At 43.7% G+C, this 23,168-nt stretch overlaps 1 protein-coding gene across 1 annotated transcript in view; it reads left to right on the top strand.

Annotated features, from left to right (window-relative positions):
- Window positions 1–722: 722 nt before the first annotated feature.
- The window catches only part of gabra3 (gamma-aminobutyric acid type A receptor subunit alpha3), an 86,149-nt gene continuing 63,703 nt past the window's right edge, over window positions 723–23,168 (top strand). The window contains exon 1 of the mRNA XM_062406134.1: window positions 723–864. The gene's annotated coding sequence lies outside the window, so the exon portion shown is untranslated. The remainder of the gene's footprint in view (window positions 865–23,168) is intronic.

Raw genomic sequence — 23,168 nt, 5'->3', positions numbered from 1 at the left:
CCTGGGAGTTGGCACAGTATATGCACAGTCTTGTAGTTATTTGCTGCTGCATGAGCAGGGGTTAGAGGTGACATGCATATAAGGGCACCTTGAGCACGTCCGGAGATGTCTCAGATTACCCCCCCCCCCCCCCCCCCCCCCCCCCCTCCTCATTTCTCTGATGAGACCACCCCAAGGTCACAGAATGGAGGGGGGGGAGAAAAAAGATCTGCTCTCATTTCCTCCTCCTGCAGTGACTCACATGAGACTGCTTTATCACTGTCAATAGCAGCTCACGGGGGCTTGGCATCGCTTGTCAGCCGTGCTGGGACCTTGGGCACCTGCGTCAGTGTGCCCAGAGCCCCCCTGCTGCAGAAGTGGGCCCACTCGCTGCTGCCGCTGCCTGGGAGGCTGCTGTTCTTCCTTGTGCGCAATAACGCACAAGGAAGAAGAGGAGGAGGAAGAGGAGGAGGAGGAGGAGGAATAAGAGGGGGTGTGAAGAGTCCCTTCCAGCTGTCGAGAGCATCACTGACAAGGTGCTCGGTCGTCCCCGAAAAACGTGCGCGTGTGTGCCAGACCACCGCTTCCCGCAACCAGCCCTCGGGTTCAGGGTTTGCCGCTCCTGGCCAGCGCCAATCTGAGGTGGGTATAAGGAGGGGCGGGAAGGTTAGTTTGAAGAGGGCAGAGCTTTTACGAGAGGACGCAGATCCCCCCCCCCCCCTTATATTATTTCACCGCTGGTTAGGAAAAGAGAAAAGAAAAAAAAAAACAGTGGAGATTAAGAGCTGAGGGAGAAATCAGTCGGACCCATCGTCAGAAGCTCATTAACTCGGGGAGAAGAGAAGGAGAGAGGAGGAAGAACACGCCGCCGACACACTGCTGCTGGTGAGATGATGCTTATTCTTCTTTTTTTTTAACATGCTTGTCATTAACCTGCGCTATGTGCGCGCGTGTGTTCCGTGTGACGCGCGGAGGGTTTGCCCGGTTTTACGCACATGTCCGCGGCATGGGCATGGTTCGCGAATGCGCGCAGTGGCACCGTTTCATGCACATGCAACAACTGCTGTTTGTGTACCGCAGTGTAATTGATGGTTTAACAGGTCTCCCCCCTGTATGCTGCTGCTGGATGCTGCTGCTGATGCTGCTGCTGCTGAGGACGCGGTGCTGCGCGTCGTTCACACACTGGAGCCTGGAATGATGATAAAATAAAATAAAGAAAAAGACTTCGCATGGGAATTAAGTAGTGTTTTCTTTTCTTTCCTCTTCTTTTCTGTTATTGTGGGGATGCGGTTGAGGCGTTGGCGCTTTTAAATGGCTTTTGACTTGACTTGTGTGGACTGGTGGACACAAGGCGACACAATGCGACATACGGCGGCGGCTCCACATGGAAATTGTTACTTTCCCGTTAATGGGCAATTAAAGGAAGGCGCTCGTCGTGCGTCCCCGGGTTTGTCTGTCTGTTAAATTCCTGCCTCCTGCTCCTCTGACCCTGGATCAGTGGACATCCTGTCAGAAACAACAAAAAAACAAAAAAACATCTGGAACCAGTGACAGAGGCTAACTTAACCTTGGAACACAGCCCCCCACACCAGCACCCGAGCAGTGCAAGGGTCTTGTCAGCTGTCTGCGCCCACCACCCCACTGTACAGCACACCAACACTGACAGGGAAATTCATACCGGTGTCCTACTTGTCTTAGAACATTAGAGACTTAACTTGAGAGCCGAGGGGGCACAACACACATGTATATAGAATGTTAATTTCTCTTAATGGTTTAAACTAACTAGATGTGAGAGACACAATCCTGCCTCATTAAAAACGCCAAATTCTCTCTCTCTCTCTCTCTCTCTCTCTCTCTCTCTCTCTCTCTCTCTCTCTCTCTCTCTCTCTCTCTCTCTCTCTCTCTCTCTCTCTCTCTCTCTCTCTCTCTCTCTCTCTCTCTCTGCTTATCCCTCTCCCGCATTATCTCCTCACCCCTCCTCTCAGCCACCGACTACACTTACCATTATTCCAACTATTGACCCTTTTTAGAATGAGACCCTATTTTGTTTATAGTGTTTACAGAAGGGCAGCATGGTGATGGTTAGCTCTGTTGTCTCACAGCAAGACGTTCCCTGGTTCTAATCCAAGTTTGGCCAAGGTCTTTCTGTTTGCTTGGGTTTTCTCTGGGTACTGAATTGACCGTAGGAGTGAATGTCACGGTTGTTTGTCTCTGTCGGCCCTGTGTGATACGGTGGACACCTGTCCAGTGTGTGTACTCCGCCTCTCGCCCATTGTCAGCTGGGATTGCTGCCCCAGCTCCCCCCTGCAACCCTATAAGTTGGATAAGGAGTGTAGATAATGAATGGTAAGCGTGATTACATGAGTTGATAATATAGAATATCCCATTCATATTCCTGTTCACATGTTTCACAGCATGGTCTGATTACGGCCCATCATTAGGTACAATACGTCCAACATTCCAACGACCTTCTTGTAAATGTCACTAATGCAACGTTAGCACACACCCAAACCCTTCATAATATCCATTTACCCTCAAAAGCTCAGCATAACTTTGGTTTCTCCCTCCCTCAGGAAGTGTGACTTCTTCATAGCACCATCCCCTGCACAGGCATCATCAAGCACTTGATAGCTGCTGTGTGTTGATGTTGGAAAATACAGTGAAAACTCCAATAGGACGTTATAACACAAACTACTCCATCTACTACGTCTTAATTTGATGATTGCTTATGACCTTATTCTGGTAAAGGTCCTCAGGAGATGCAGTTTACATGGCGGTGTCTTATTCAGAGTGTTGCTTGGTTTATATCACAACATTGGCAACCATGTAAGCCTAGTCATTGACTATTCACAATAGTGTGTCAATGGTCTTGTAAGATTTCGCCCAACATCCGATGTGTGGAGGGAAGGCTCTTTATCATCTCGCCCAAACACCCTAAATAATTCAAATAACAGCAAACCCTCTTCAGAGTCTTCTTAAAAATCGTGTGGAGTCGTATCAACGGAGAGCACATGAGCACGACCCGCTCAGAATTACTACTGCAGTGTGGTTTTCCTGGTTTTTTTGGTACATGAAAGCAACAAATGGTTTTAGCCGTGGAGAAGGGATTGGCTGGAGTCCCCTGACTGACTGACTAAGCACCTATATGCTCTTCAAGGTGATTTGAATGATGCATGTGCGTGGGAGGCGCGGTGATTGGTGGCCCTTCTCCAGACAAGATGCACGTAACAAACAATCCTGCCGGCTCTGCATATTTAAAAAGTACTGAGTGCTGAAAAATGTGGGCACACAGGCTTGACACGCGGATATTTCACATGAGAAGGAGCAATGATGTAGCGGTTATTTGCTTAATCTTTTTCCTGCTTCTCAAGCAGCCGATGTCAGAGGCCATGGGCTGGGTTTAATTAGTGGCCATCATCCAGGTCAAGGTTAAAAGCTGTCATTCACTCGGAGGATCATTTTCCGCCCTCTGCTCCGTCTGTTGCCGGCCAGTTGCCACATTAGCGGGAGACCTTTTCCTGCACGTCACATATTTCTGTTTTCTGACCGCACCTCACATTTGATGTAATGCACAGTCATCTCTGGCTCCTCGCAGCCGAGCCCCCCCCACCCCTCAAGCCATCTCTCAGTCTGCGCTCTACACGCTTCGTAATGCAACGACTCCCCAGACTCGTGAGTGTGACCACAAGTAAATGACTTTTCCCAGCCAGTTTCTTCATCTGCCGAGACATACGGAGCAGTGAGCCCCCCCCCCCCCCCCGGTCTCACAGTAAATGGCTGCATGGTGGAAGGGAAGCGACATCAAACTTATCGGGGATGTGTCAGGGAGAGCAGATTTTGTTTGAAGGAGAAGGTGGTATCTTTTTTACCGGGGAGGTACATTATAGATACGCCGTGCTCCTGCATCTGAAGTGGCGTGATTAGAGGATCTGTTTGTAATTGCTAATCTTCGGGTTCTGCATGCAAACGCAGGCAAATTGAGCGCACGGCGGAGAAGACAGAGGCAGATTGTTGCAGGGATTAGCATTTCTATATATTGTTCCTCCAGGCACAGTATAAGGGCTGATGCAGTAAAAAAAAAAAGTATCTCAAATTATTTGAGAAGGAACCGGAGGAATATCTTCCAGAGGGTTAGGGGAAAGCCTACGTTGATGTATGCATCATGCTTTGGAAACTAATCAGTAAACACACACACACACACACACACACAGTGAGAAGCTTGTTTTCGAGAGATCAGCCACACAGCTCAAGTGGAGACGGGACCACGGCATAGAGCGACTGGCTGATGCTGATAATGATAACAGCTGACGGGTGGTAAAGTCACGAGAGCCCTCTAAGTATGTCGGACGACTGCGATCATGTCAGTCATGACCAAGAAGCTCTGAGGGGGAATTGAACAGCTCGACTCCCCACGGGCAAAGATGATGAGAAGCAGGAACTAAGCAGGACAATGAGGAGGCTGCGTTAATGCAGTCAGGGGAGAGGTGCAGACACACAAACACCTCACTGCTCCAGCACAACCCAACATAATTTGCAGTGAAGCAGTTGAATATTTTAAGGTTGGCGGAGGACTTCTGCATTACTCCGAATCTCTCAACATACACTCACTGCCTCCAAGAATTTCACTTACCTACTTCATTACCTCATTACTTCCCCATTTATGTGCAGGAGAGGAGTAAGATGTATCACTGAAGCTCCATTCACCCAGGAATAATGTTACTTCTAAACACCCACTGATTTATGATCCTTTATGTCACTGGTCCTGAGCCTTTACACATTTTCTGCCAAATCTGTGATTTGAGTGGAAAAATCCACAAGCTGACGACTTGCATTACTGATGCTGGCAGAGACAGAGGAGTCGTGACAACAATGTTCTCGTGCAAATGTACATCCCCGTCATTTAGGGACTAGAATCCACTTGCCAAGACATGCATGACACGTTTTCAACGAGTACATTAGGAGCACAGAAAATCATCGACTATTGTTTGATTAATGACCGCCAGAGCTTGTGTAACAGTTGCATGGTAACCACGTTCGCATTGTTCACAGCAGATAATCGGTCAGATACAATTTGTCGTTATAAAATATAATTTTGTGTTATGCTTCAGTAGCTGTAGTATACTTGACAAACAAACACATTTTCAGGGTGATATTTTATTTGTTCGTGGAACATTGTTGTGGTTTAGTCAGCCTTCGTTCAAATGAATCCATGAACTGTTCAATTATCACAAGAGATTTTGACCTTCTGTTTCTCACCCTCTGTTTGTGCAACGTAGGAAGGAAGATAGCAGGAAATCGCTGTTACAGAATCAAATCCTAAAAACGAAAAACAAATATCAGATATTTGAATGAAGCTTCACTGGAACCCTGCATTTGTGTTTGGAATTAAGGGCTCTGTATTGTATGGTATATATAAGACAAGTGCAGTGCCCATTTTAAACCTGCCTGTTTTGAATGGGCTGTTTGCTTGGTCTCTGCTGATGGTGGTTGCAGTTTTCTTTCTGAAACTGTTGAAGTGACCTGCAGTAATTCAGTCAAGGCAAGTTAAGACCTGCTTCAGGACTCGGTCCACAAGCAGTCAGAGAGGCATTCACCCATAGGTGACTAAAGGTCGCACAATGCCAGCTTGATCTCTCTTATTTTCACCCACTCTCCTAAACCTAATGTCTGTCTGTGCTGTGAACTTTAAAGGTGACAGGTTAGTTAAACCTGATAGTCAAAAGCTCCCAGGTGCCAGAAGGTTCCAGGAGCCTGGAGCCTCTGGACCGACAATAATGGAGAGGTGGAACGACTGCAGGTCCTCAGAAACCCCTGATGCACATTCAAGACCCGCAATGGTTTTGACGACGGGAGATAAACGCTGCATTTAAAACTGTAAAAACCTTCTTAAATCAGTCCAATCACGCATCAATGTGATGGACTGGCACTGAAAGGGAATTAAAGCATTAAATATTGCACGCTTGATCGAATCTGGCAGAAGACTAAAAGGTATTTTAAAGTCAGAGACAGCGAGCGGTCAGATTTTTGAGCCTGGTCCAGATTAGTGGAGAAATGTTGCTGGCAAAGACAGTGGGTAATCATTTTGTGAAGAGAGGTTGTGTGGCACAAATTGTAGTCGTGTGTGCTGCTGTGACGTGCTTCTGGTGTTTGTGATCGCAGAGGCACAGACAGTCAGTGGGTTAAACCTTCACATGGCTGCTAACCTCCTCTACATGATGCCTGGTGTTGCTATGGAGAGAGGTGCCGAGTGGGTTCTGGGATTAAAAAAAATGAGAGAAAAGCTTTAATTGTCTTAGAAATATTTTTCTAATGGACCTGTGCCACCATTATCCCGAGGGTGTCACAATCTCCGACACCAATTATTTTTTACTGCATCGACAAGGAAACTTGTCTCGTGGACTGCATGACATTACCAATCAGTATGATGGCGCTCAGGAGCACGTATGTTTTTCTGGTTCTGTTGCAGCAGCCTGGTGTTCACGACACAATGTTTAATCAAGAAAAACAATGCACATGTCATACTGCTTTTGCATCTTTTCAAAAATCATTTGCAGTCCTGAAGTATTCCCTACCGAGTGGCCATCTGCTCCCATCAGAGTGCAGAATCACAAAAACTAAATAATCAACACCAGCATGGAGAGAGCATTGACCAGATCTGACAGTGCACGAACATGTGGATGGCGCCCCTTGGGTTTTTGCTGTTGCCTGATTTCGCTTCCTTTCATCCATTAAAGGGATAGTTCACTGAAAAATGAAAATTCACTCATCCTCTACTCACCACTATGAAGTGTTTGAGTGCACAAAACACTTCTGGAGTCTGAGAAGTAAACTTTGAAGCAGCCCAATCCCATACAATTGAATTAAATGGTGGCCGAGAATTCAGAGGTCATAAAACACAGAAACAACATAACATGCCTCCGTACTGCTCATGTGCTACATGTTGTGTTTTCTCTGTTGTTTAATTACGTCTGAAGTGAAGGTCACCATTGACTACAATTGTATCGGATGCAGCATCTACAAAGTTTACTTCTTAGACTCCAAAAGTGTTTTGTGGACTCTTAAGACTTCACCCACCCCTCCATCGGCATAGTGGCGGGTAGAATATGAGGGCGTCTCAATTTTTTGGTGAACTATCCCTTTAAGACATTTGATCACATTGCGAAAGCAGTGGCCTCAAGATAACACAGCTTTAATCATTCCAACAGTCCAGTGTAAAGGGTTTTTCGTGGCACCTTGCAGTGACATGGCAGCTGCAGCCATAGACTGTATACAAAGATGGACAACATGTCCCCACTTCCCTCTTTGTAGTGATAAAGCCATATCCCGGATATGAACGCTGTCTTCTTGCACCGAAGACGCCATTTGGAGTCAGAGACTGCACAGAAACGTTCAGGGGATGCAGGGTTGTGGAGCCGTCACGTCGTCCATCTTTATACACAGTGTCTGGCTTGCAACTGACTGAATATCCCTCTACTCATCCTTCTCCTTCCAAGTGGAGTAAAGAATGAAAAATGGCAGTGGTGCAACATGGCAGATTTCCATGGAAGAGGGCTCACGATTTAGCTGTAAAAAGCTCATTAAAAGCAAATGAAAGCATAACAATTCTTAGTGTCAGGTGATTATACACTAATGAAAACATAACTGTGAATATTATATATCTCATTTCAGCAAATACATCTCCCTCAATTCTGCACACCGGATCTTTTTAAGAGGACTTTCTCCAGAATAAATTACCAAACACTCATGTGTCCCAGGTTCTCACTTGTGTGGATTTACCGCCTTTATTTCTCCTATATGATAATAAATCGAAAATGTTCCGGTCGGTGACCGTTAGCCAGAAAAACAAGCAATTTGAGGATGTCACCTTGGGATTTAGGAAATTATGACGCATTTTCTTCAGTATTTTTCCTGACGTATTTATGACTGAACAATTAATCAAGAGAATACTCAGCAGATAAAACCTAATAAAGGTAATAAAGTAAGAAGGTTATAAAAGTTTGCAGCAGCTCCAGTGGATAATAAAGTCAGATCCTACCTTTTACAGTGGGTTCAGGTTTGAGCCACGTAAAAAGAGACTTCATCACAATGTCAAGGAGTCTGTTTTATGACATAGTCTATGCAAAGGACTGTAATATTTATTTTGTAATTCAAAGTATTAATGTACGGAACACAGCAGAGACCATAAGTCTCAGCCTCATCATCATGCCACACTCGAAAATGGTGTAGGTTTGATGATATCTGTGGAATTCTTAGTTTTTAAATTCATGAAGGGTTTTCACAGTTTAAATGATAAAGTAAATAGATCATCTAAATATTTCAACGATCAGATCGTCGGCATTTAGCACAGTAAATCTGTGAGTCAAGGTTGTGATGACTGACTGACCTAAATGCCTCAATAAACAGAAGAATCCACAGCAATAACAAATCCAATACCCTGAGATCAGACATGGCAGCAGGGATGGAAAAATAAACCGAGAGGATAAAAAAAAAAGTTCTTAATTCCGTCGTCAGTGTGCTGGAGGCTCACCCATAACCTCAGCACGGGAACGGCACGGTCACCGTTCAGCTTTAACCTTGACATGGCAACTGTCTGGAGGCTCCTGTCCAGTATGAGGATTTGGGGCCAGTCGTGCAGGAATCTCCACTTCACAGACAGGCCGTGGCCGGGTCGGTCTATGAGAACATAAACATTAGCAGCTCTTGAAATCGATGATGACACAGTGAGAGGTGAGAAGATGCCAAAGGAGAGAAGGCGTGATCCTCACTCGCTGCTTTAAAAGCCTCACTGCAGCATTTTTTTTCCGGCGGTGCTGTGCTCACACTGTAGCAGTGTAGGCTGTCGTCATCGTAGGCACTTCAAATAAAAATGTCGGGGCTTCTGGAGATAATGTTTTGATGTGAGGCTCATAATAGGGATAACATGGTCAGGGATAGGTGGAAACACAGCACTCTGGTTAGGTGCCATGGGGGTTAAGAAAATGTCTATATAAATTAAAATTATTCTTAAAAAGGCAAAATCTGGTCAGAAGTTGGGAAATTTGAGCAATGTGAAATGTTGAAAAATGTTGAAGTACCCACAACTCAGATTGGGCAGAGAAGCTTTGATTTGTACCTCCACCAAGGAGGTCTGTTTGCTAGATGGCAGAATTACTCAAAAACTACTGGACGGATTACCAGGAAACTTGGTGGAAGGAGGTGTTATGAGTCAGGAGGGAGGACCCCATTACATGTTGGTGTGGATCAGAATGAATGGGCAGTTTCTTTCTCTGCAGTATCTACAACAAATGAATTAAATCTGTGGCAGTTGCGGGGGGGGGGGGGGTTCGTTCATCGCTCTCACTGAAGAGTAAAAGACAAGTTCTCGTGTGAGAGAGAGGAAACTGCATTGCGTGTCACTTGTGGTGACGCGCACAACTGTAGCTGAAACCGTCTCAAGATCTGAAGTTTCACCTGGCTGGCACCAGGCGGATGTTTATTGATACATGGTTTCCTGAATCAAAAATAAAAAACGACACACATGAGCATCAGCTTTTTAAATGCACTAAAAACACCTGAATAAGACCTTTAGCGCAGCCATGGGGCCAACTTCTGAATTCTAATCCAAGGTAATCCTTAATGGGGCTACACTTAAACTCTCTTACAGGCCCAGATGTCTTCTGCACAAAAAAATAGCATTCCTGTCAGAGCAGTATCACTCTGATATTGTACCTGCTCAAGAGTTCATGTTCAGGATGGTCTTTAAAAGCAAAAAACAAAACTGATCTTTGAGTGTGTAACTGAGAATTTTGAGGTGCAAAAAATGCACAAAAATCTATTGAAGTCACAAATAGCAGCCGGACAAGAGGCAGGACGAAAGTACACGGTTGGCAATCAGCAGGGATGGCACCCCGATGTCTCTGAGCTGGACAGCCAGACCTTGGTTTTGCCTTGATGCATATCCATGAACATCACAGACACACGAGCGGACGAGTCTGTCGCGCGCTGACACCCACCTTGAACAAGTTTGACTGCATGCCAAGAATGTGAACACACTTATCTGGGAGGACAGGATGACTTGCAGCAGTGGCTGTCCCCCCTGTCACAGGTTAACATGGCCTTTTCCAGTTCTCCTTCAGACGGACAGAAACCCGATAATGTGATGCGTTTCTGTGGCACATAATACTGTTGTGTAAAGTCTCAACAAATAATGACAACGAGGAGAGTTTTCAACCATATTTCATGATAGGATTCGCCCATTGCTTCCTGCGTCGAGACGGACACTTACCAGCCACCTTCCTAAAAAGTGGCAATAGCCGCTGTCTATTTCAGGCCAACCTTGGAGCTTATTGGCTACTGTCTAATGACTTATTAGCCTTTTGGGTAAGGCCGGGCAATTAACCCAAAATTTATCAAACCGACATTTATAACCTCTAACCGACCCAATTTTGCTCCTGTCGGTTAATTTGGTTAATATCTTCCCCAAAGGGTGAATTCACCAACTTTGTGGTTTCCGCTGTATCACCCTGCTGCATGCCCTCCCTCCTCACTCCCCCGCTGACCTGCACTCACATTACACATTAATAATAAACACCAACACTAATCAGAATTTATTAGGACACGGAGGCTTCAGGACTTGAAGTTTATTTTGTGTTTGACGAATCACGTGATTAATCACAGGAGAGGAGTTCCTCCTGCAGATTAGGACGCAGCGAGTTGTTTTGACTTCATTGTTAGAGAAGAAGAGACCAGCCCCCCCCCCCCAGTAAACGGTTACTTGTCTAGTAACCGTGTACTGGCCTCATTAAAATTCACTGGAATACAAAGCTTAATCGTGTTAAGCTTTGAGTTATTTTTCTCCCTCAGTTTTATAACAACCTTTTTTTATTGTGTTTACTCCTAGTTTCAGTCTTACAAACTTGATTTTAGTTGATATTTATTTTACCAATAAGGCACGCACACACACACACACACAAACACATTTCCCTGTTTAGTGTTGTGCATAAGGAACGCTCAGGGTTTTTGAGAAGGAAGTTTGCCAGTCTTCAATAATGGATGAGGGAAGAAAGGCATACACATTTGGTTAGAAGCTGTTGTTGGAGTTTTGAAGAAAGTGCTTGAAAATAAATTGTTTGTACTCTTGGCAATACTGGCCAATATTTTACAGAATGACAGAAACAATTTATCAGTTTGCCAGAAAAACTTTTATTTTACAATCTCACCCATATTGACTGTATCCACCGAGGTAGGAGTAAGAGTGTGAGTCTTTCCATTGTATTAAAACAGTGCCAACAGTTATTGGACAGGACAAGGGCACTCTGTTTATAATCATCAATACCTTTCAAAGGGCGTTTGCAATTATCAAGTGCCACACAGCTCACAAATATATGTTTTACATACAGATCAAAGATACTATGAACAGATTAATCCACAATGTGTAAGAATCGATCATAAATAAGTACAAATAGCTGAAATAGCTATTTTTTAAATAATTTCAATGTAAACACCTATGTCATATTGGATTATCCAGCTCGTCCAATCTTTTCAGACCAGCAGTGTCTGGCATCTGTTTAGTCTGACAGTGATTGTGTTTTTCCGAGTCGATAAGCATCTTGTCTGAAGACACGGGTGACAGAAATAGATTCACAGTTCCCCGAGCTTGTTTAAAAACTAGTTTGTCACTTATCTTACACATCTATTGTTAAGATTGAAGACAGGCTTGAATGATGTACCACAGCAGTGTCAGTGGTGTGATGATGAGTGTGGTGAGACTGATCTGTGCTCTGCTCACTGTGATGGAACACTGAGTCCTCGGCAGATGCCGGCAGGTGTGGGAGTCAGCGGCTTTCAGTTCTCACTTACAGATACAAATGCCCTTTAGAAAGCCCAGGATTCTACATATTGTAGGCCTGCACGTTATGTACTTATACCTGTGTTTCTCACTATATATCTTGCCTGCCATATTCACAGTTTCATAATGAACCAAAAACACTTCAACGCCTTGTTATGATTATAACGAGATAAAAGAGATCTTTAAATAGGCGTGTGCAGTGCTATATGCCGTGTGGTTCATAATCCATGCTCAAGCAGATAATCAGACTTCATAGTTTCAATTTAAGCTGTGCCATGCATCACCGTTCTTTCCCTCACGCTAGAACTCACTCTTTGGTCTGTGTCAGCTGGACTAGGTTTCAAGTGGGATGGACCTTTGTGCGTGTGTAGCTAAATTAGATAAATTGATTATGTATACATTATCCATATTATATGAAAACAAGAAGTTAATATCACTGAGGAAGTCTAGTTTGTCATAGTCATACCAAAGAATTTAAATTGTGTGAGGCTAACCAGATTAGAAACCAGAGAAATCCTCATCAGCGTGTGGTTGTGCAGATTGCAGAAGCACTGGAGCTTATTGGCCCCACACTCCAGTCGTGGCTTGAAACAGAGTGGCATGAACGCAGCTTAACTGAATCCTGCTCAGCCCAGCTGCAGTCAGTCACACTTGTTGTAGTTGTGTTCATCACAGTCTCTGCCCAACCAGCAAACTCCACCAGAGTGATACGTTTCTGCACCAGCAGTCAAAGCTGCTTTGATCACCAGAATCACTCTCACCAGTGTGTCAGCCTGTGCAGCAGCAGCAGCAGCAGCAGCAGCAGCCCACACAGAGCACACACAATCACGCTCGTCACAGATACTCTGTCACACTCGCATGACGCAGCCGCGCTCCATGCGGCCGGCTGCACTCTCTGTCCGCCGCGATTGGCCATAGCTGCAGCCAGAGTCGCGCTCGCCCTTGCTGCGTTGAGCATCGCTGTCGCCAGAGACGTGCTTACCTCAGCCACAATCCGTCATGCTCACTGGAGTGCCGCACAGCCTGAGCAGCTGGCGCGGTACGCTGCATGAGACCAAGCAGCCATAGTTGGAGTCACACTTGCCAGAGGCGCCCTCACAGCTGCCATCATTCACACTAAGTGGGATCTTACTGGCCCCACAAAGAGCCCCAGTAAACATCTCATCCACAAAGACTCACAGCAGGACCCAAAGCTGATCACAGGCGTGTTCAAAGTCACACTCACCTCATCCCAGTGGAAGGAAAGTGATTATTATCGAGGCCCGAGCAAAAGATATCTGAGAACGGTGGGGGATAATGGAAAAGCTATGAATTTATTTACGCCCATGTACTGACATTCCCAGATCAAAATTTGAATATATCTTCTATCATCTGCGTGGTGTAATGAGAGGGTAATGAAACTTGATGTGCGTCTCTGGATTTGTGGGATCCACATTTGCAGTGTAAGGTCTTCTGCACAGTACCTGCTCTTGAGATAAGATTAGAGTTTTCTTGCAAGCTTAATGTATTTCAGGCAAGACCACCACCATCGCCTGTGGCCGGCCCACCGACATATCTGGCTGAGTGTTGATAAGTTAAAATGTGAAATACCTGTTTGAAATTCAGTCGAATGATTTGTTTGATATACAGACATCTATAATAACATCTTTGACACTGAAACACCCGCATTTTACGCTGATTCCCTATATTTCAATGAATTTCAATAGATTTTATTCCAATGTCCAAATAGATCAAATTTTTTGGCATGTATTAAAAAACTGCAAACATGCTGTGTTTTTCCCCCTTACACTGTTTGAATATTTACAGTGTTTCAGTCGACTGTGTTTTTCACTTTCCATGGCATCTGCGACACATTCAGATGTTTTGCCAACATCTGTCTGTATCATGCTGGAAGCTGAAGCCTTACCACAGCCTGCAGATTCAAGATTTATACCTAGAAATAAAAAAAAGGCTGTTGCCGCCGTCATCATAAAAATGTACATCACATCCATTTGGGTGTAATACACATCCTTCAATCTTTACAATATTTGCCTGAATGAAAAAAAAAACAAGAAAACATATTCAACCCAATTTCTGGCTAAGTGCTAAAGACAATCCTATAGAGCTTCAAGGTGAACCGCAGCGTAGACGTTTGATTTATGGTTTAAATTATTCTCCAGGGCCAGTCTAGTTCATGCGCTGAACTCTGCTGCTCTATGTATGGTTATTACCAGAGAGTGGAACCTTGCATTCCAATTACACTTGGGCTATATAGCTGTCATTTATGTTAGTAATGACCAAAGCTTCTCCTGCCACTGGATTACCAGGCTGCCTGTGAATGCTTTGCCTGTTAGTGTGATCGATAGCTTCTGATCAAGCCCCTTCAGGTTCTAAAGCTGGATAGATTCAGTGACGTGGTGTAAAGGTATAAGAATACATAAAGCAGGGTGTAACGTGTAAACAAACTGCGCTGTGCTTTTTCTAAATTGATTTTCTAATGTACGTGCCAATCTTTATCAACATTTACCTTGAGCTACACACCAATATGTGAATGACCAATGACCCACAGCAATTTCCATCTGATTGTGTAGATTGTACAGTGGCTTCACTCTACAGATAGCCTTGGTTCTGCTGGAGAAGCCAGCAAGAGATAACGCTACACTTAGAAAAAAATGCAACCGATGCATTCCACCTCCACCCATTGGCCCTCTTGTCAAAGAATGAAATTGGTCGTGTTTGTCACAGTCATGCGGGGCCCACAGACAACAGCTTTTTTTTTCAAACAACTTTATTATAGATGGTAATTGGGCTGTGAAGAGGATTGCAACAAACCCTGAAACGACTTGCTAACCCAACCTTTCAGTTTAGAATCGATACCTTAGCAATATCAATAAAATCCATGTAACTAGAAACTTTGTGTATTGCACTGGTTGGCTGTCCACAATATGTTGAACTTGCTGAAAACTCTCAACCGAGTTTGGTTTGAGTAGATAAATTCAAGGGATGACTTCATGACAATTCCCCCCCGAAGGGATAAAAATGTCTGTACAAAATGTCATGGGAATCCATCTCATAGATGCTCACTCAAAATTGCAAATGTCAACCCCATGGTGGCACTGTGGGAAATGTTAGGAGATCACCGAAATCATTGGGGTTTATCATCTGGGGCACATGAATGTCTATGTGGAGATATCACACTGGATAAGTGAAAACCGTGACTTGCTGGGGCTCTGGAGCCAGCCGTCACAGGCTTCATCTTTTTGTCTGAGCTAAATTTAAAGGCAAACCGGGCCAATTTTTCATGGGACATTTCAGCCTGGACCAAAGTGGCAGAGTGACTCGACATTGCTCTCCATTAGTTCACGCTGCGAGCACGGATAAATTGCCGCACAATCGGGAGCGACAGCGAATGAATGTGCGGCAGTGCAGCTGACATGTTCATGCACAGATCATCTTTGTTCCAATAGTGATACGAGGTGATGTGGGAAGAGTTTGATTGATGGCAGTGACATGGAAGTCCCATCGGAGGATAAACAGCCCATCTCATGTTCTCGCAGCGGTGCGTCTTTACTCGGAGAGACACCACGGGACCCGGCAGACATGATGAAGTCAGACGGATGTTTGCACTGTGCGCCCTCCTTATGTTGCTTTCCCCGTTTCTCTGGTGACTTTGGAGGATTTGCTGCCAGTCTTGTGAATGGATTGCGGAAGTGAAATATTTATGCTGTTACTTTTTTCAGACTCACTCTTTGACCTAGATATGGCTTTGATTTGAGTCAGGGTGGACTAGGTTAAAGGATCCCCAATTAAATAGTGTTGGAGATATATTCAATTTTTGTCATTTATGGCACAAATGATTTCTTTACAGTTTCCATTTCTAAACGCTACTTTTTACAATTATGGATCAACCAGGCAGTCTGATACCCTTCAGACTTAAAACCGCTACTGAAGTAAAACTACGGGCTTTACAAAGGACGACAAAATGAGACCTCTTGTGCTTGAGATGTCTGAGTTTATCAGTATATCAAATAAATGGTTCATTACAAGATGGAGATTGCAGAGAAGATTGGGGATGCAGTCGGAAAAAGGTATTTAGTCATAATGAATGTATTTTCCTTCAATAGATGACTTTAATGGCCAATACTTAGTCTGAGTATATGATGTCATTATTTGAAAGATAGCATCTTGTTGATAGCATTTTACTTCTTATTTTAGGCTCTGGGTTTTACGTTTCCAATCAGTAAGCTTTCTCATTACCTATACAGCTTTTTGTTTTTGTTTTTTTACCAATAAGACTTTAGTCTAAATTTCCTATCAATCACAGAGGCTGTAACATCCACACTCAAACTCAAAAATTTGGTATTTTACTGGGCCAGCAGACCCCCACTGGTCTAAAGCAGCCCACCAAGCAAAAACTGTACAATCGCACACTGGTGAGACCAAATGATTCTGAAAATGAATTAGGTGACCAGTCAGCAGGTTAATGAAGAAACAATTATTGCCACCGCAAACAAGTGGAACCTGCTGTTAGCCATGAATAATACAGGAACCCTCAGGGTCAATTAGCGCGGGGCCTCATCAATTCCAACATGATTTCACAGGTTTCCAGCAGCCTGATTTTGACAAAGGCTGGCGGAACAATGTCGTTTTGAACAGGGGGTCCACTGTGGCCCGGCTCCGGGAGGCTTTCAACTTCATTGTTCATTTTCACCTGCGAGTTCAATCTGCCTGTGGGTACTGTGTCATCTCGTGCAGTGCACCCGCTCTCCCTTCCAAATGCATATCTCAGTACTCCATCTCAATTCCTTCCCACTGCCATTTATCCACTGCTTTGTTATTGCTTGCCGTATCTATTAGATGCATTTTCGTGACAGCCTCATTTGTATTCCCATCGCATCCTTGCAGCAGTAGGTTACCATGCTGCCCCGCGATATAATTCCCTGCGCCGAAACCAGGCTGAGTCAACGTCACTGCGAACTAATTGGCTAAATATGTGACTAGGCAGAGGACAGGAGAGGAGAGTCATTTTTAAGAGTGTGACAATGTTCTGCTCGGGTTATTTTGCCTTAAAGCTTCTGTATAATGCAGGAGTCACTGTCTTATTAAGTGTAATCCGACTCCAATATCCCTATTTGTACTTTTATCTAAGATACTAGTCTTGTTTCCTTTGCTTAAATCCTGCGTGTCAATTAACTGTAAATGGGAAACTCAAACGCTTCCTTCTCTGAGAATGTTTTGTTCGTGGAGGCAGCTGCAGGAGCGTTAGCAGCCGCCACAGATGTTGCCACGCAGCCAACTCCTGCTGAAATAAAAAAAAATGTTCGCAAGTGGATCAGTTCAAAATTTTGCATGGATGAGAGGAAGAAAAGACAAATGTGGCAGATGTGAACTTCTTACTCTTACAGCTGCAGGTAAGATTTACTCACTGCAGAGTGTGTAAACCTAACATCCCAAGCAAGACATGCAGGTTTGAAGGTTTTGTTCTGGGTTGTGTGTTTTCACAGCACAGGTCTCCACCTTAAAGGAATTGCCCCATGAGCACTGGGCAAGTGTATCTTTTTTCTCTCCCTTCCTTCTCTCTGTAAGCCAGCTTGGTTACCCCTGCTAATGGGCAGAGACTTTGTTCCAGCTGTAATCATAATCCATTGAGTAGATGCAGAACTTGTCACAGTCTGAACGAAGATATTAATTTCCACTCCATGTGGGACCCAGCTCTGCCGGCCATGTAATGCTATCAGCTTTGAAGGAATCTTGTCTGGTTAAGCCTCATACAAATGTGTGTCTGACATTCATTTTCTTGCTAAGAAGTGCTGGGAGGAAACGTCTTTTCAGAATAAAATCCTGGCAGTATCTTTTGGTTACTGTTGATGCAAATTACTAATCAACAAAATGAAATTAACTAAAAATTGCAATAATGTCCGTATGTGGCTTGTATATCTTGATAGCCATTCCTCTTGTCGGCTTCGCACTTGGCATGTGTATTGCTAAGGGTCCAAGGACGTGCAATATTGAATTGTGTGTCATTTTGACATACAATCCTTTGGATATAGATAAACTATGAATAAACAGGTGAACAGCTCTTTGCGCTGCAGTGGTGGTGCAGCATCAGGATTCTTCAGACTGGGTCCTACAGTCGGTCTGTACTCTACCGCGGTTCAGTCACTTTTAAAGTTTCAGAAAGAAAAGCTGCAACCAGCTACACCACAGACCACTCAAACAGTCTATGAAGCCATGTTTAGAATGGGTACTTCATTAGTAGCCTCTCAAGAAAAGTTGACCCATTATTCTAACTGTACTTAATAATCTGAAAATCATAATAACAGTATTTAAACTCCAAGGAATCAAATGCTCCATTTACATTATCAGTCCCAGTGCAATTTTCGTATCATTATCAGGTAACTGATGATTGCATAGTGTCTGTTTATGGAATAATGGCACCATGATCTGGTGGCACTTTTATCTAGATTCCCTATTAGCGTGCACTGTATCTTAGTGTTAGAACAACTGCTGATTACGTTATTATTCTTTTTTTTCTTTTTCTTTATAATGGTGGTGACAGGGTGTGAGCAAAAAATAGGCTTGATGATTTTACGCCCATTGACATGTGTGGCAATTTCACCTTTAACCTTACAATAGGCTCTTAAATTGTTAACAGGATGTGTTTTTCTTACAGTTATCGCTAACATGTGGAAGATTTACTTTGCTGTCATTAAGTGGAACGCTGCAATATCAGAGGAGAACATAAAGATGTACCAACTTGGCCACTGAGAGAATCCTAAAGGATAAACAGTGCAAGGTCCGCAGTCAGCAGTGTTGGTTGGGTTTCAAGCGGTGGAACAGGACCTGAGGTGATACGCGTGCACAGGTGGTGAGTGCTAGAGAAGGTATTGCTCTTCACCAAGAATCCCTGATGAACTCTGACGGATTTTGCCCACGAGGCAGGAGCCCTGTCCCAGGTTTCAGCCGCTTTCCAGTGTTTTTTTCATTTCGGAGCTGTTGTGTGCACATGAGCAGCTGTTTGGTCTTCTCTGTGTCTGCTTGTAGAAGTCACACTGATTTACATTATCACTCTGATAAGATCTCTTCCTCCCAGTAGCGAAATGGGTTTTATTGCTGGCAAAATCACCCCATTAAGTTCATAATTATGTCGGATTCTAGTCTGGAGACAAAGCTTAGGTATTTTCTCAGCTCCAACCTTTCAAATTAGAATTATTTTAAGAAAAAGAACTGATTAGAACCTGTGAATTATTTATGTGAAATATTGCGTGACTAATGGTTTGCGCTCTATAGAATATGGACCGTCTTTAATCATCAGGATTATTGTGTGAACACTGTTCATCGGGCTCTGCTGGTATCAGTGACTGAGAATTCACTCCAGTCGTTTCTGTATTGTATACTTTGCAGATTTGATAAATGGTTATCAAATATTGTAGATTCAGCAGTATCTATAGAGAATAACCCAGCTGTGTGCAAACATGCTCAACTGGGTAAACGTACAGATCTTATTCATTTGGAGCTTGACAAGCGTGTGGTGTTGACGGCTTGTAGCGATTTTGAATCGAGTTGTTTAACAAATCTTTTTCAGTCAGACACAAAAGGGACTGGGTTCTGCTCCCCCACTTAAACATGGGAAATATGAATGAACCAGAATGGCCCCAAGTGGCACACATGGGTCCAAGGTCCGACAGTCCTCTAATTTCAATCAAGCTGCATCGAACCGCAAACACTCATAGAAATCAGTTCCTAAAATAACATCCATGAATTTTCTCAAAGGAAAAATCTGAAAAGGGTCTTGCCATGTTAAAGAAAGTGATAAAATAAAATCTGCTTCCGTTCCCTAAATGTGTCAGATTGTTTTCATTGGGATTCATGCATAATTCCCTATCTCGCAATATTATAGTAAGGGACAAATAATTCCTGGATCTGCCCCCTCATCAGGATCCTAAACGACATCCTTCCACCAGGTTCCTATCCGCTCTGTTGGTTTTGTGCCTCAAATCAAACCAACCAACCAACGAGGAAACAGACAGGGGTGAAAACATAACCTCATTACTGGTGGTAAGAATAGGTGAAATAGATCACGCAGGGCAGGGATCACTGGGGACTTTGCGCTTCGGCAGTGAGACGTCACGATGATAGGGGAACCGAGTTGACATGTGGATGTGTTTGAACATCCCAGGACCTGCAGGAGTTTGCCCTTCTCTGCCGTCTCTGTCACTGTTCCATCCCTCGTCTCCATTCTGCTGCTGCCCAGCCATGATGAGAGGTTAAGCCCCCCCACGTCTCGTCTTGTCAAGTTTCAAGTCGTCGTCGCCGTCACCCACAAGTACACTTGGAACACATTTTTGTGTTTGAGTTTCATTTTACTTATTGAAATAAAAAGGGTTTGAGCTCCTTGCTCACATCAAAATATAACAGTTTGCAGCGCTGTGACAGCGTTTTTGCTTTCAACCACTTTGGCCTCCTTTCGGAAACCACATTTCTGTTGTTCCCGCTCTACTATTATGTAAATGTACACACACACACACACACACACACAGTAAGAAAAGTCCAAATCTGTCACTGTAAGAAACTCCATCTGGTCTGTTCTTTTATTAATTTCGTTATGCTAAACAGCTCCTGTGCGTCGACAAGTTTAGCACAGCTTTTCACCCCTGAATGTGCAGCCAGTGGAGACTGAGCTTCAAAGTAGCCCAGATCTCGGCCAAACCAGCCAGCGAGGTTCGACTGCCAACTTTAGGTCTTATAAAAACATTTATCAAGTCACTTCACCTTAAATTCAGAGGAGATCAAATATGTTTAGCTTTGATTAAACTGGACCATCAGGGCCACTTGGGCCTTTTCAGTCTAGTTTTATAGTTATTTCGAGTTCTTTGATTGTATATACTCACTCAGAACATTAATTAGCTAAGCCTTGGCACAGCAAGAGGAAATTGTCAGCATGAGAATGATCTCTCCTCTGCCCTAAAAACAGCAACAGCTTATTTTCATGTAGTGCCGAGTTCATAATGGATCCTCTTACATTTCTGAGGGGAACAAACCAAAATCTTGACAAATTATCCCTGCACTAATACAACCGTGATGGGCCCCAGTGGAAACAGTTTTGCCCGGCAGCCCGGTCGGATTGATTATCTGGTAGTGATACAGCGCATAATGATCATAACAGCGCACATGCCCACAGTCACAGAGCAGAGAGAAAGTGTGTCCTCCCTCATTACTGGTCCACCTGTGGTCCCGGTGCAGAGCGTCATGGACAACTGCGCTTCCCCCAACCTGTTTGGACAGACACACATATCCACTCATGTTGATTACCTCGGCCAAAGAGGTTATGTTTTCACCCCTGTCCATTTGCTTGTCCGGAAGCAGGGTTTTGCAGAAACTTCTGGACGGATTAACACGAAACTTGGTTGCAGAATTCAGGACTGAGATCAGGGGGCAGATCCATTTTTTAATGATGACAAAGGCTCATTTATCGAACTGATATCTATGAGTGTGTGAAACTTGGTGCAGCTTGATGGAATTTAAGGGGATTACTGAGCCGCGGCGGAGATGTGTGCTCTACTTTGTGCCGCTCAGATGTTACACTACTAATTATGTCAAACTGGATCAGTCAAAGTGATTGATACACTTGGCCAATCAGTGCTAAGTTTGGATACTATTTTTTAAGGAGTTAGAGAAGCTTGACATTGAAAGTACCTGCAACCATCTATCCGTACAGTAAGTTCAATATTAAAGCTGTTTATTTTAGGAAGGCTAAGCTTTTATTCTTTTATCCAACTTTTTCAACCAATAGTCTGGTAACCTTATTTTTAGTTTGTCTGTTTCATATCTTTACTTTCAGCTAAATTATTTCAATTGTTTAATCATTTGCTTTATTTCATCATCTAGTTTATCGTTTATAGTCTATCATTCATACTAAAGCCAACCAAAATGTTTTCTATTCATTACCCATTGTTATCTCTTTCAGCTGTTTATCTATAACTGATTTGAATCCCCGGTTGGGGGCGACTGATCTCCGGTCACTTTTCAACTGAACTCCACTCTATTTGTGATGCACATTTAAGACTCAGTGTCAGTACAGCAACATAAAACCTGTTTAAATAGAAATGACTGAACAAATATATACTGGATACAATTATGTGTTTTACACCAATATTTCAAATGAAACGTGAGATCATTTTGAAATCCTGTTTATGCATTTAGTTGAACAATGAACTGCAAAGATCACTGGTTGACGCGCAGAGCTTGACCGTCACATCAAACAATAGTGACAGGATTTAGGTCTATTTTTAGTTAACAGCCACTTGGATTACATGGCTATGGAGCTGTGTCCTAAATTCAGCAATTACTCCAGTCGACAGTGTTTATTGGCTGATGAGGTCCCTTGCTTGACATTCTGGGGTGCACATTAAACGCAGGAGTGGGATTCGTGTTTGTTCCACCAAGCTGTATGATATTACAGTTTGAGATTGTATCTGCTGTCTCCAGTAGGGAACTGCCAACGTCTTGTTTAAACACATTGTTCAGGAGCATAGTTGTCCAGTCAGATTACTCAGCTAATTTGAATCAAAGGTATTTGAAGCCTTTTAATTCTGTCAAGCGATAGCATTACTCATCGCATATGCCTCCCCCCCCCCCACAGACAAAAAAACAACTGACAGTAGAGCGGAAAATAAATGTTGGAAGAGCAGGAAATGGAGAGCTCTTTAGGTCTACTGTCACCTTAGGCGAGCTATTTTTAATTTGCCAACAAAAGCGCGTCTATTTCTATTTGTAATTCATTCTAGTTCCGTGTTTGAAGCACAATCTGAGCCCCGGGGACTGCTGAGCCCCCTGGTTTGTATGACAGGTACAGGTGAGGCACAGAATTGTAGACAGAGGCCGGCAGCCAGTAATTGAATGCCTCTTTGGCTTATTTTTAGGGAAAGAATTTGTCGGCAATTTTAAATGTGCTTTCCTGATAATTCTTCACTCTGGCCCTAATTGGTGCTTGTGTTGAAGAAACACGAACGGAACAGAACAGAGATGATGTAGATGAAGTTTATAGACTGAGTAATGAGAATAATTAGATCTTTACTTTCTTCTCTTTAGTCCTTTGAAACTAAACTGTTTGTGTTTACTGAGCACATCATTACACCAGTTTGTGCTGTGTCTCTTTAATGAGAACTCATCCTCCCTTTCAACTACAACCAAGTTCTATAACTAGCAGTGGTGAAACAACTCGGAGAGGCGGTGGACTAGTGGCAGAAACTTGGACTATGGGCAGAAAAGGTTTCTGGTTTGACTCCACAAAGAAAAAACAAAAAGACGAACCTGGATTGATCTGTCCAAAAATCCAAGAGGATTCTCCCTGCCCTGTCCAGTGCCCCTGAGCAAGGCACCT

The sequence above is a fragment of the Platichthys flesus genome, chromosome 15 (genome assembly GCF_949316205.1).
Source record: "Platichthys flesus chromosome 15, fPlaFle2.1, whole genome shotgun sequence".
Taxonomy (NCBI): Eukaryota; Metazoa; Chordata; class Actinopteri; order Pleuronectiformes; family Pleuronectidae; genus Platichthys; species Platichthys flesus.
Note: the sequence above shows the minus strand (reverse complement) of the source record. Positions and strands in the feature narration are given on the sequence as shown.